General features: G+C 52.5%; 1 pseudogene; it reads right to left on the reverse strand.

Annotated features, from left to right (window-relative positions):
- LOC135572488 (ephrin type-A receptor 6-like) overlaps positions 1–12,500 on the reverse strand; it is a 270,050-nt pseudogene that overhangs the window by 133,922 nt on the left and 123,628 nt on the right.

Here is a 12,500-nt window from a genome sequence, read left to right on the forward strand (position 1 = left end):
CTGGTCCAACAGGGTTAAACAGTAGGATCATGGGTGGTGTCTGGTCCAACAGGTTAATCAGTGGGGATCATGGGTGGTGTCTGTTCAACAGGGTTAATCAGTGGGGATCATGGTGGTGTCTGGTTCAACAGGGTTAAACAGTAGGGATCATGGGTGGTGTCTGGTTCAACAGGGTTAATCAGTAGGGATCATGGTGGTGTCTGTCCAACAGGGTTCATCAGTAGGGATCATGGGTGGTGTCTGTCCAACAGGGTTAAACAGGGGGATCATGGGTGGTGTCTGGTTCAACAGGGTTAACAGTGGGGATCATGGTGGTGTCTGGTCCAACAGGGTTAATCAGTGGGGATCATGGTGGTGTCTGGTTCAACAGGGTTAAACAGTAGGGATCATGGGTGGTGTCTGGTTCAACAGGGTTAAACAGTAGGGATCATGGGTGGTGTCTGGTCCAACAGGGTTAAACAGTAGGGATCATGGGTGGTGTCCTGGTTCAACAGGGTTAAACAGGGGATCATGGGTGGTGTCTGTCCAACAGGGTTAAACAGGTTTAATCAGGGGGATCATGGGTGGTGTCTGTCCAACAGGGTTAAACAGTAGGGATCATGGGTGGTGTCTGGTTCAACAGGGTTAAACAGGTTTAATCAGTGGGGATCATGGTGGTGTCTGGTCCAACAGGGTTAAACAGTAGGGATCATGGGTGGTGTCTGGTTCAACAGGGTTAATCAGTGGGGATCATGGGTGGTGTCTGTCCAACAGGGTTAAACAGGGGGATCATGGTGGTGTCTGGTTCAACAGGGTTAAACAGGGTTAATCAGTGGGGATCATGGGTGGTGTCTGGGTTCAACAGGGTTAATCAGTTGGGGTCGGGGTGGTGTCTGGTTCAACAGGGTTAAACAGGGGGATCATGGGTGGTGTCTGTCCAACAGGGTTAAACAGGGGGATCATGGGTGGTGTCTGTTCAACAGGTTAATCAGGGGGATCATGGGTGGTGTCAGTTCGGGCAACAGGGTTAAACAAGGGGATCATGTGTGGTGTCTGTCCAACAGGGTTAAACAGTAGATCATGGGTGGTGTCTGGTCCAATAGGGTTAAACAGGTTTAATCAGTGGGGGATCATGGGTGGTGTCTGGTCCAATAGGGTTAAACAGGTTTAATCAGTGGGGATCATGGTGGTGTCTGGTTCAACAGGGTTAAACGGTGGGGATCATGGGTGGTGCTCTAACACATAGCCTGGATTAGGTGTTGAAGTGGACCTGACTGGGTGCTTATGTAAGAGAGGAAGACAGAGAGAGACAGACAGAAAGACAGAGAGACAGAGAGAGAGAGAATGTCTGTCTGTCTGTCTAATGTCTGTCTGTCTGTCTGTCTGTCTGTCTGTCTGTCTGTCTGTCTGTCTGTGTGAGCTGCCACTGTGTTTAGTAATGAGGATCTTCTGAGGTTTAGCAGACAATGAGAGAGGAGAGAGAGGAGAGAAGAGAAGAGGGGAGGAGAGGAGGAGGAGAGAAGAGGAGAGGAGGAGGAGGGGAGGGAGGGAAGAGAGGAAGAGGAAGAGGGGAGGAGAGGAGAGGAGGAGAGGTGGAGGAGGAGAGGAGGAGGAGGAGAGGAGGAGAGGAGGAGGAGGAGAGGAGGAGGAAGAGAAGGGGGAGGAGGGGCTGACAGGAGGAAGAGGGGAGGAGGAGAGGAGAAGAGGAAAGATGGGAGGATGAGGAGAGAGGAGAAGAGAAGGAGATGATGATGATGATGGGATGATGAAGAGAAGGGGATGAGGGCTGACAGGGGAGGAAGAGGGGATGATGGATGGAGGAAAGATGGAAGATGGGAGAGATGATGATGATGATGAGGAGGGAGAAGAGAAGGAGAGGGGAGGGAGGAAGAGGGGAGGAGAGGAAGAGAGGAAGAGGGGAGGAGAAGAGGAGAGGAGGAGTAGGAGGAGATGGAGGTGTCTGATGACCAATGGGGAGAAGAAGAGGAGAGGAGGAGGGAGGAGATGATGAGGAAAAGAAGGGGGAGGAGGGCTGACAGGAGGAAGATGGGAGGGAGGAGAGGAGAAGAAAGATAGGATGAGGATTAGGAGGAGATGAGAAGACTGGATGATGATGATGATGATGAGGAAGATAGGAGAGGAAGAGAGAAGAGGGGAGGAGAAGAGAGACAGAGAGAGAGAGAATGTCTGGTGGATGAGGAGGATGATGAGATCTGAAGAGGAGAGGAGAGGAAAAGGAGAGGTGGAGGGGAGGTCTGTCTGATGATGGAGGAGAGGAGAAGAGGAGAGGAGGAGGAGGAGGAGGAGATGATGAGGAGGAGATGAGGAGGAGGAGAGGAGAGGATGAGGAGATGATGATGAGAGAATGAGAGGAGGAGAGGAGATGATGATGATGAGATGAGAGGAGAAGGAGGAGATGATGAGGAGGGAGATGGAGAGGAGAAGGGGGGAGAGGGGATGAGGAGATGATGATGGAGAGGGAGAAGAGGAGAGGGAGGAAGGAGAGGAGGAGAGGAGGATGAGGAGAGGAGAAGAGGAGAGGAGGATGAGAAGAGAGAAGAGGAGGAGGAGGAGAGGAGAGGGAGAGGAGAGGAGGAGAGAGATGAAGAAGAGGAGAGAGGAGGGGAGGGAGGGAGAGGAGGAGAGGAGGGGAGGAAGAGAGGGAGGGAGAGGGGGAGAGGAGGAGAGGGAGGATGAGGAGGAGAGGAGGAGGAGGAGAGGAGGAGGAAGAGAAGGGAGGAGGAGGCTGGAGAGGAGAGGAAGAGGGGAGGAGGAGAGGAGGAAGAGGAAGAGGATGATGATGAGAGGAGGAGAGGGGAGGAGGGGAGAGGAGGAGAGGAGGAGAGGAGGAAGAGGAGAGAGGAGAGGAGAGGAGGAGAGGAGATGAGGAGGAGAGGGGAGGAGAGGAGGAGGAGAGGAGGAGAGGAGGAGGAGAGGAGGGAGAGGAGAGGAGGAGGAGGAGGAGGGAGGAGAGGAGGAGGAGGAGGAGAGGAGGAGGAGAGGAGAAGAGGAGAGGAGGAGAGGAGGAGAGGAGGAGGAGGGAGGAGAGGAGGAGAGAGGAGGGAAGAGAAGGGGAGAGGCTGGACAGCTCCATTTTGATGAGTCAATCCCAACCTCTGAATAAAGTGATGGGAACAGCAGAGCAAGCTGTTTCCAGCCTCCGCAGGGAGAGAATATTTACATAAAAGATGTTACTTCCTTTCCTTAGGTTGCACTCTCCTTGGTTAGCTTCCTCTCCCTGCACGCCCTGGGAGCTAGTGACTGAACGTGTGTCCGTGTGTGTGTGTGTGTGTGTGTGTGTATGTGTATGTGTGTGTGTGTGTGTATGTGTGTGTGTGTGTGTTCCACAATGCTGCGTGTAAAACCTATAATGAGGGCTCACCAGGCAGCATAATATAACAAACACAGCACTCTCTGGGAGGAACAGAAACATTTTCACTACCATTACGAACCGTTGTGCAGTTTCTGGTTATTATAAAGTGGAACTTATTGATGTCTGTCTGAAACCCCAGACAGGCATGTTCTGTAGTACAGGAAGAGAAAACCACATCCCTCTCCCTCTCCTCTCCCTCTCCTCTCCTCTCCTCCTCCTAAAGAGACCTCTCCCTCTCCTCCCTCCCCCAAAATCCTGGCTTCAGGAGACGCCCAGGATTAGATCTCATTTAATTAACTACAACTTTGGTTCAGGAGACGCCAGATTAGATTCATTTAATAACTACAACTTGGTTCAGAGACGCTGAGATTAGACCTCATTTAATAACTACAACAAAACTGTCAAGACAGGAGACACGATAGTGAAAGACAACCTCCCTGTGTCCCAAAGGCATCCTAGTCCCTATACAACACACTGTTGTTAACCAGAGGGAGGAGAGAGGGGAGGGAGGAGAGGAGGAGAGGGAGGAGTGGGGGAGGGAATGAAGGAGGGAGGAGAGGAGAGGAGATTAGAGGAGGGAGAGGGAGTCAGAGAGGGAGGGGTCTGGTCAGAGGAGAAACCAGGAGGTCAGTAGGAGAGGAGAGGAGATCTGGTCAGGGAGTGATGAGGAGGAGTCTGGAGTAGTAACAGAGAGGGATGATAGGGAGTGATGTTAACCAGGGTCTGGGTAACAGAGATGATAACCAGGGTCTGGGGAGTAGAACAGTGATGATAAGGAGGAGGGGTCTGGTCGTAGTAACAGAGATGTTAAGAGGGGAGGTCAGTAGTAACAGAGATGATAACCAGGGGTCTGGTCAGTAGTAACAGGAGATGATAGGAGGAGGGGAGGAGGTCAGTAGACAGAGATGATAACCAGGGGTCTGGTCAGGAGTAACAGAGATGATAACCAGGGGTCTGGTCAGAGGAACTGGTCAGTAGTAACAGGATAGAGGAGGAGGTCAGTAGTAACAGTGATGAACCAGGGGTCTGGTCAGTAGTAACAGAGATGAGAACCAGGAGGTCAGTGACTAACCAGGGGTCTGGTCAGTAGTAACAGAGATGTTTAACCAGGGTCAGTAGTAACAGAGATGATAACCTCTGGTCAATAACAGTGATGTAGTAACAGAGAGGGGTCTGGTCAGTAGTAACAGAGATGTTAACCAGGGGTCTGGTCAGAGTAACAGATGTTAACCAGGGGGGTCTGGTCAGTACCAGGGGTCTGGTCAGTAGTAACAGTGATGATAACCAGGGGTCTGGTCAGTAGTAACAGAGATGATAACCAGGGTCTGGTCAGTAGTCACCAGTCTGGTCAGTAGTAACAGAGATGATAACCAGGGGTCTGGTCTGATAACAGTGATGTTAACCAGGTCTGGTCAGAAGGTGATGTCCAGGGGTCTGGTCAGTACTCAACAGTCTGGTCAGTAGTAACAGTGATGTTAACCAGGGTGTGGGGTCTGGTCAGTACTCACCAGTCTGGTCAGTAGTAACAGAGATGTTAACTGGTCAGTACTCACCAGTCTGGGTGTAGTAACAGAGATGATAACCAGGGGTCTGGTCAGTACTCACCAGTCTGGTCAGTATGTGTCAGTAGTACTCACCAGTCAGACAGCAGTGATGTTTGCCGGGGGGTCTGGTCAGTACTCACCAGTCTGGTCAGTAGTAACAGTGATGTTAACCAGGGGGTCTGGTCCAGTAACAGTGATGTTTGCCAGGGGTCTGGTCAGTACTCACCCGTCTGGTCACATGTTAACCAGATGTTAAACCGGGGTCAGGGGTCTGGTCAGTAGTAACAGAGATGTTAACCATTGATGTCTGGTCAGTAACAGTGATGATAACCAGGGGTCTGGTCAGAAGTAACAGTGATGTTAACCAAACCACATCCCTACTCCTCAGTAGTAGCCTGATGTTTGCCGGGTCAGTAGTAAAGAGACCTCTGTCCTAAAGGTCCCAGTTGGCTGTGTGGCAAAGGTCTGGTCCCAGTGAGGCCACTGCCTGGTAGCTAAAGCCAGTTCTCTGTCCTGATCCCACTGGCTCATAAGTCCCTGTTCTCTGTCAGGAGCCTTAGTTAAAGCTTCTTGATCCATTTAATAACCAGGGGTCTGGTCAGTACGCCAGTCTGTCAGTAATAACTACACAGTAATGTTAACCATGGCCTTAAATTACAATCCATCCTGTTCTCTGTCCTTGACCCCACTGCCTTAGTTAAAGCCTCCTGTCCTCTGCCCTCAACCCACTGTTAGTTAAAGCCTCCTGTTCTCTCCTCCTTGAGCCCACTGCCTTAGTTAAAGCCTCCCTTCTCCTCCCTTGACCCCTGCCTTAGGGGATGACCCCATGCCCACTGCCTTAGTTAAGAGCCTCCCTGTTCTCCTCCCTTGGTGCCTTAGTTAAAGTCCCTGTCCTCCTCCCTTGACCCCACTGTGAAAGCCTCCTGTTCTCCTCCCTTGATGCCCATGCCTTAGGCCTCTGGTCTCTGTCCTTGACCCACTAACCAAAGCCTCCTGTCCTCTGCTCCTTGACCCTAACTTGCCTTAGTTAAAGCCTCCCTGTTCTCCTCCTTGAGCCCACTGCCTTAGTTAAAGCCTCCCTGTTCTCTGTCAGACCCCACTGCCTTAGTTAAAGCCTCCTGTTCTCCTCCCTTGACCCCACTGTTAGTTAACAGTGATGTTGACCCTAACTTAGGGTCTGGTCAGTGTACTGCCTTAGATGATAAAGGGTCTGGTTCTCTAGTAACAGTGATGTTAATGCCCACTGCCTTAGGGTTCTCTGTCAGTAGTTACTGCCTTAGTTAAAGCCTCCCTGTCTCTTCCCTGGCCCACTCCTTAGTTAAAACCTCCTCCCTGATCTCTCCCTTGAGCCCACTGCCTGAAAGCCAGGGTTCTGGTCAGTAGTCCAGAGATTAAATTAGAGCCTCCCTGGTCCCACTGCCTTAGTTAACAGAGACCCTGTTCTCTGGTCACTGCCTAGTAAGCAGAGTAACAGAGATGTTAATCCAGGGGTCTGGTCAGTAGTAACAGTCCCTGATGATAACCAGGGGTCTGGTTCTCTGTCCTCACTGCCTTAGTTAAAGCCAGTCTGGCCCACTGCCTAGTAAAGCCTCCCTGTTCTCCTCCCTTGACCCCAGGGTCTGGATCCCAGCCCACTGCCTTAGTTAAAGCCTCCTGTTCTCTCCTTGACCCCATGCCCACTGCCTTAGTTAAAGCCTCCCAGTCTGGTCAGTAGTAACAGAGATGTTAACCAGGGGTCTGGTCACTGCCTAGTAACAGAGATGTTAACCAGGGGTCTGGTCAGTACTCACCAGTCTGGTCAGTAGTAAAGCCTCCTGTTCTGCTCCTGACCCCACTGCCTTAGTTAAGCCTCACTGTCTCTGTCCTGATCCATGCCCACTGCCTTAGTTAAAGCCAGGGGTCTGTCCTGTCCCATTACCACTACCTTAGTTAAAGCCCCCTGTTTCTGTCCAGACATGCTCCATTGTTAACTAGGGGTCTGGCTGCTAACCCAGTATGATTAAAGCCTCCCTGTTCTGGTCAGAAGTTAGTAGTCCTGTTCTCTGTCCTGGCCCAGTGGTCAGTTAAAGCCTCACCAGTCTGGTCCCTTGACCCCATGCCCACTGCCTGTTAACTAGGGAGTTCTCTGCCCTGGTCCCACTGCCCTTAGCGCAGGTTCTCTCTCAGAAGTAACCCACTGCCTGTTAACCTCCCTGTCTCCTCCCTTGACCACCGGTCTGGTCAGTAGATCCCACTGTAATAGTTAACCAGGGGTTCTCTGACGTTAGTAATAGCCCCACATGTTAAAGCCTCCTGTTCTCCTCCCAGATCCCACTGCCTCAGTTAACAGTGATGTTTGCCTCCCCATGGTCCACTGGTCAGTAAAGCCTCCAGTCTGGTCAGTAGTTAAAGCCTGATGTTAACAGAGCCTCCCAGTCTGGTCCCCTTAGAGAGAGTTAAGGGGTCTGGTCCCTGTTCTCCTCAGTAGACCCCACTGAGTTAAAGCCTCCCTGTTCTCCTCCTTGACCCCACTGCCTTAGTTAAAGCCTCCCCCTGTTCTCCTCCATTGACCCCACTGCCTTAGGGAGGAAGTAGTTAAGCCTCCCTGATGTTAATCAGGGTCTGGTCAGAGTAGTAACAGTTGACCATCAGCCTCTGATGTCTTTCTCAATCTCTCAGTAGTAATGTGTTCTCCTCAGGGGTCCACTACCTTAGTTAAAGCCTCCCTGTTCTCTCCCTTGACCCCACTGCCTTAGTTAAAGCCTCCTGTTTTCTGTCCTCCCTGATTGCCCACTGCCTTAGTTAAAGCCTCCCTGTCTCCTCCCTTGACCCCACTGCCTTAGTTAAAGCCTCCTGTTTGCTCTGCCCTCCCCATGCCCACTGCCTTAGTTAAAGCCTCCTGTTTCTCTGCCCTTGACCCCCACTGCCTTAACAGCACCCAATGCTCACTGCCTTAGTTAAAGCCTCCCTCCTCTCCTTCCCACTGCCTTAGTTAAAGCCTCCTGTTCTCCTCCCTTGACCCCATGCCCACTGCCTTAGTTAAAGCCTCCCTGTTCTCTGTCCTTGACCCCACTGCCTTAGTTAAAGCCTCCCTGTCCTCTGCCCTTGACCCCACTGCCTTAGTTAAAGCCTCCTGTTCTCCTCCTTGAGCCCACTGCCTTAGTTAAAGCCTCCCTGTTCTCTGCCCTTGACCCCACTGCCTTAGTTAAAGCCTCCCTGTTCTCCTCCCTTGACCCCACTGCCTTAGTTAATTAAAGCCTCCCTGTTCTCTGCCCTTGACCCCATGCCCACTGCCTTAGTTAAAGCCTCCTGTTCTCCTCCCTTGACCCCATGCCCACTGCCTTAGTTAAAAGCCTCCCTGTTCTCCTCCCTTGACCCCACTGCCTTAGTTAAAGCCTCCCTGTTCTCCTCCCTTGACCCCATGCCCACTGCCTTAGTTAAAGCCTCCCTGTTCTCTGTCCTTGACCCCACTGCCTTAGTTAAAGCCTCCCTGTTCTCTTCCTTGAGCCCACTGCCTTAGAAAGCCTCCTGTTCTCCTCCCTTGAGCCCACTGCCTTAGTTAAAGCCTCCCCTGTTCTCTGTCCTCCCCACTGCCTTAGTTACCTCCTGTCCTCCTCCCTTGATCCCACTGCCTTAGTTAAAGCCTCCCTGTTCTCTGTCCTTGATCCCACTGCCTTAGTTAAAGCCTCCCTGTTCTCTGCCCTTGACCCCACTGTCATAGTTAAAGCCTCCCTGCTCTCCTCCCTTGACCCCACTGCCTTAGTTAAAGCCTCCCTGTTCTCTGTCCTTGATCCCACTGCCTTAGTTAAAGCCTCCCTGTTCTCTGTCCTTGACCCCACTGCCTTAGTTAAAGCCTCCCTGTTCTCCTCCCTTGAGCCCACTGCCTTAGTTAAAGCCTCCCTGTTCTCCTCCCTTGACCCCACTGCCTTAGTTAAAGCCTCCCTGTTCTCCTCCCTTGATCCCATGCCCACTGCCTTAGTTAAAGCCTCCCTGTTCTCCTCCCTTGACCCCATGCCCACTGCCTTAGTTAAAGCCTCCCTGTTCTCCTCCCTTGACCCCATGCCCACTGCCTTAGTTAAAGCCTCCCTGTTCTCCTCCCTTGACCCCATGCCCACTGCCTTAGTTAAAGCCTCCCTGTTCTCCTCCCTTGACCCCACTGCCTTAGTTAAAGCCTCCCTGTTCATCTCCCTTGATCCCACTGCCTTAGTTAAAGCCTCCTGTTCTCTGCCCTTGACCCCACTGCCTTAGTTAAAGCCTCCCCTGTTCTCTGTCCTCCCATGCCCACTGCCTTAGTTAAAGCCTCCTGTTCTCTGTCCTTGATCCCATTACCACTACCTTAGTTAAAGCCTCCTGTTCTCTCTGTCCTTGACCCCATGCCCACTACTTAGTTAAAGCCTCCCTGTTCTCTGCCCTTGACCCCACTGCCTTAGTTAAAGCCTCCCTGTTCTCTGTCCTTGACCCCACTGCCTTAGTTAAAGCCTCCCTGTTCTCCTCCCTTGACCCCACTGCCTTAGTTAAAGCCTCCCTGTTCTCTGTCCTTGACCCCATGCCCACTACCTTAGTTAAAGCCGCCTCCCTGTTCTCTGTCCTTGACCCCATGCCCACTGCCTTAGCTAAAGCCTCCTGTTCTCCTCCCTTGAGCCCACTGCCTTAGTTAAAGCCTCCCTGTTCTCTGTCCTTGACCCCACTGCCTTAGCCCCTCCTGTACCTGCCCTTGAGCCCACTGCCTTAGTTAAAGCCTCCTGTTCTCTGTCCTTGACCCCACTGCCTTAGTTAAAGCCTCCCTGTTCTCTCCCTTGACCCACTGCCTTAGTTAAAGCCTCCCTGTTCTCTGCCCTTGACCCCACTGCCTTAGTTAAAGTCTCCTGTTCTCTGCCCTTGACCCCACTGCCTTAGTTAAAGCCTCCCTGTTCTCTGCCCTTGACCCCACTGCCTTAGTTAAAGCCTCCTGTTCTCTGCCCTTGACCCCACTGCCTTAGTTAAAGCCTCCCTGTTCTCCTCCCTTGACCCCACTGCCTTAGTTAAAGCCTCCCTGTTCTCTGTCCTTGACCCCATGCCCACTGCCTTAGTTAAAGCCTCCCTGTTCTCCTCCCTTGACCCCACTGCCTTAGTTAAAGCCTCCTGTTCTCTGTCCTTGACCCCACTGCCTTAGTTAAAGCCTCCTGTTCTCCTCCCTTGATCCCATGCCCACTGCCTTAGTTAAAGCCTCCCTGTTCTCCTCCCTGACCCCATGCCCACTGCCTTAGTTAAGCCTCCCTGTTCTCCTCCCTTGACCCCACTGCCTTAGTTAAAGCCTCCCTGTTCTCTGTCCTTGACCCCATGCCCACTGCCTTAACTAAAGCCTCCCTGTACTCTGCCCTTGAGCCCACTGCCTTAGTTAAAGCCTCCCTGGTCTCTGTCCTTGACCCCACTGCCTTAGTTAAAGCCTCCCTGTTCTCCTCCCTTGATCCCATGCCCACTGCCTTAGTTAAAGCCTCCTGTTCTCCTCCCTGACCCCACTGCCTTAGTTAAAGCCTCCCTGTTCTCTGTCCTGACCCCATGCCCACTACCTTAGTTAAAGCCTCCTGTTCTCTGTCCTTGACCCCATGCCCACTGCCTTAGTTAAAGCCTCCCTGTTCTCCTCCCTTGACCCCACTGCCTTAGTTAAAGCCTCCTGTTCTCTGTCCTTGACCCCATGCCCACTGCCTTAGTTAAAGCCCCCTGTTCTCTGCCCTTGATCCCACTGCCTTAGTTAAAGCCTCCCTGTTCTCCTCCCTTGACCCCACTGCCTTAGTTAAAGCCTCCCTGTTCTCTGTCCTTGACCCCACTGCCTTAGTTAAAGCCTCCTGTTCTCCTCCATTGACCCCACTGCCTTAGTTAAAGCCTCCCTGTTCTCTGTCCTTGACCCCATGCCCACTACCTTAGTTAAAGCCTCCCTGTTCTCTGTCCTTGACCCCATGCCCACTGCCATGCCTCCCTGTACTCTGCCCTTGACCCCACTGCCTTAGTTAAAGCCTCCTGTTCTCTGCCCTTGACCCCACTGCCCACTGCCTTAGTTAAAGCCTCCCTGTTCTCCTCCCTTGACCCCACTGCCTTAGTTAAAGCCTCCCTGTTCTCTGTCCTTGACCCCACTGCCTTAGTTAAAGCCTCCTGTTCTCTGTCCTTGACCCCACTGCCTTAGTTAAAGCCTCCCCTGTTCTCCTCCCTTGACCCCACTGCCTTAGTTAAAGCCTCCCTGTTCTCCTCCCTTGACCCCACTGCCTTAGTTAAAGCCTCCCTGTTCTCTGTCCTTGACCCCATGCCCACTGCCTTAGTTAAAGCCTCCTGTTCTCTGCCCTTGATCCCACTGCCTTAGTTAAAGCCTCCCTGTTCTCTGTCCTGACCCCACTGCCTTAGTTAAAGCCTCCCTGTTCTCCTCCCTTGACCCCATGCCCACTGCCTTAGTTAAAGCCTCCCTGTTCTCCTCCGTTGACCCCATGCCCACTTCCTTAGTTAAAGCCTCCCTGTTCTCTGCCTCCCCCATGCCCACTGCCTTAGTTAAAGCCTCCCTGTTCTCCTCCCTTGACCCCACTGCCAGAGTTAAAGCCTCCCTGTTCTCCTCCTTGACCCCATGCCCACCCTTAGTTAAAGCCTCCCTGTTCTCCTCCGTTGACCCCATGCCCACTACCTTAGTTAAAGCCTCCTGTTCTCTGTCCTTGACCCCACTGCCTTAGTTAAAGCCTCCCTGTTCTCCTCCCTTGACCCCACTGCCTTAGTTAAAGCCTCCCTGTTCTCCTCCCCATGCCCATCTGAAAGCCTCCCTCTGTCCTGACCCCACTGCCTTAGTTAAAGCCTCCTGTTCTCTGTCCTTGACCCCACTGCCTTTTAGTTAAAGCTCCCTGTTCTCTGTCCTCCCCACTGCCTTAGTTAAAGCCTCCCTGTTCTCCTCCCTTTATCCCATGCCCTGCCTTAGTTAAAGCCTCCTGTTCTCCTCCCTTGACCCCACTGCCTTAGTTAAAGCCTCCCTGTTCTCTGTCCTTGACCCCACTGCCTTAGTTAAAGCCTCCCTGTTCTCCTCCCTTGATCCCCTGCCTTAGTTAAAGCCTCTGTTCTCCTCCCTCCCCCACTGCCTTAGCCTCCCTGTTCTCCCTTGACCCCACTGCCTTAGTTAAAGCCTCCCTGTTCTCTGCCCTTGATCCCACTGCCTTAGTTAAAGCCTCCCTGTTCTCCTCCCTTGACCCACTGCCTTAGTTAAAGCCTCCCTGTTCTCTGCCCTTGAGCCCACTGCCTTAGTTAAAGCCTCCTGTTCTCCTCCCTTTGACCCCACTACCTTAGTTAAAGCATCCCTGTTCTCTGCCCTTGATCCCACTGCCTTAGTTAAGTCCTGTTCTCTGTCCTTAACCCCACTGCCTTCCTCCCCTTCTCCCCCCCCCTGACCCCACTGCCTTAGTTGCCTCCTGTTCTCCTCCCTTGAGCCCACTGTTAGTTAGAGCCTCCCTGTTCTCATCCCATGACCCCACTGCCTTAGTTAGAGCCTCCCTGTTCTCCTCCCTTGACCCCACTGCCTTAGAAAGCCTCCTGTTCTCTCCCTTGAGCCCACTGCCTTAGTTAAAGCCTCCCCTGTTCTCCTCCATCATGTTTAGTGTTCTCCCTCCCATGTTTAGTCT

The sequence above is a fragment of the Oncorhynchus nerka genome, linkage group LG2 (assembly GCF_034236695.1).
Source record: "Oncorhynchus nerka isolate Pitt River linkage group LG2, Oner_Uvic_2.0, whole genome shotgun sequence".
NCBI classification, from domain to species: domain Eukaryota; kingdom Metazoa; phylum Chordata; class Actinopteri; order Salmoniformes; family Salmonidae; genus Oncorhynchus; species Oncorhynchus nerka.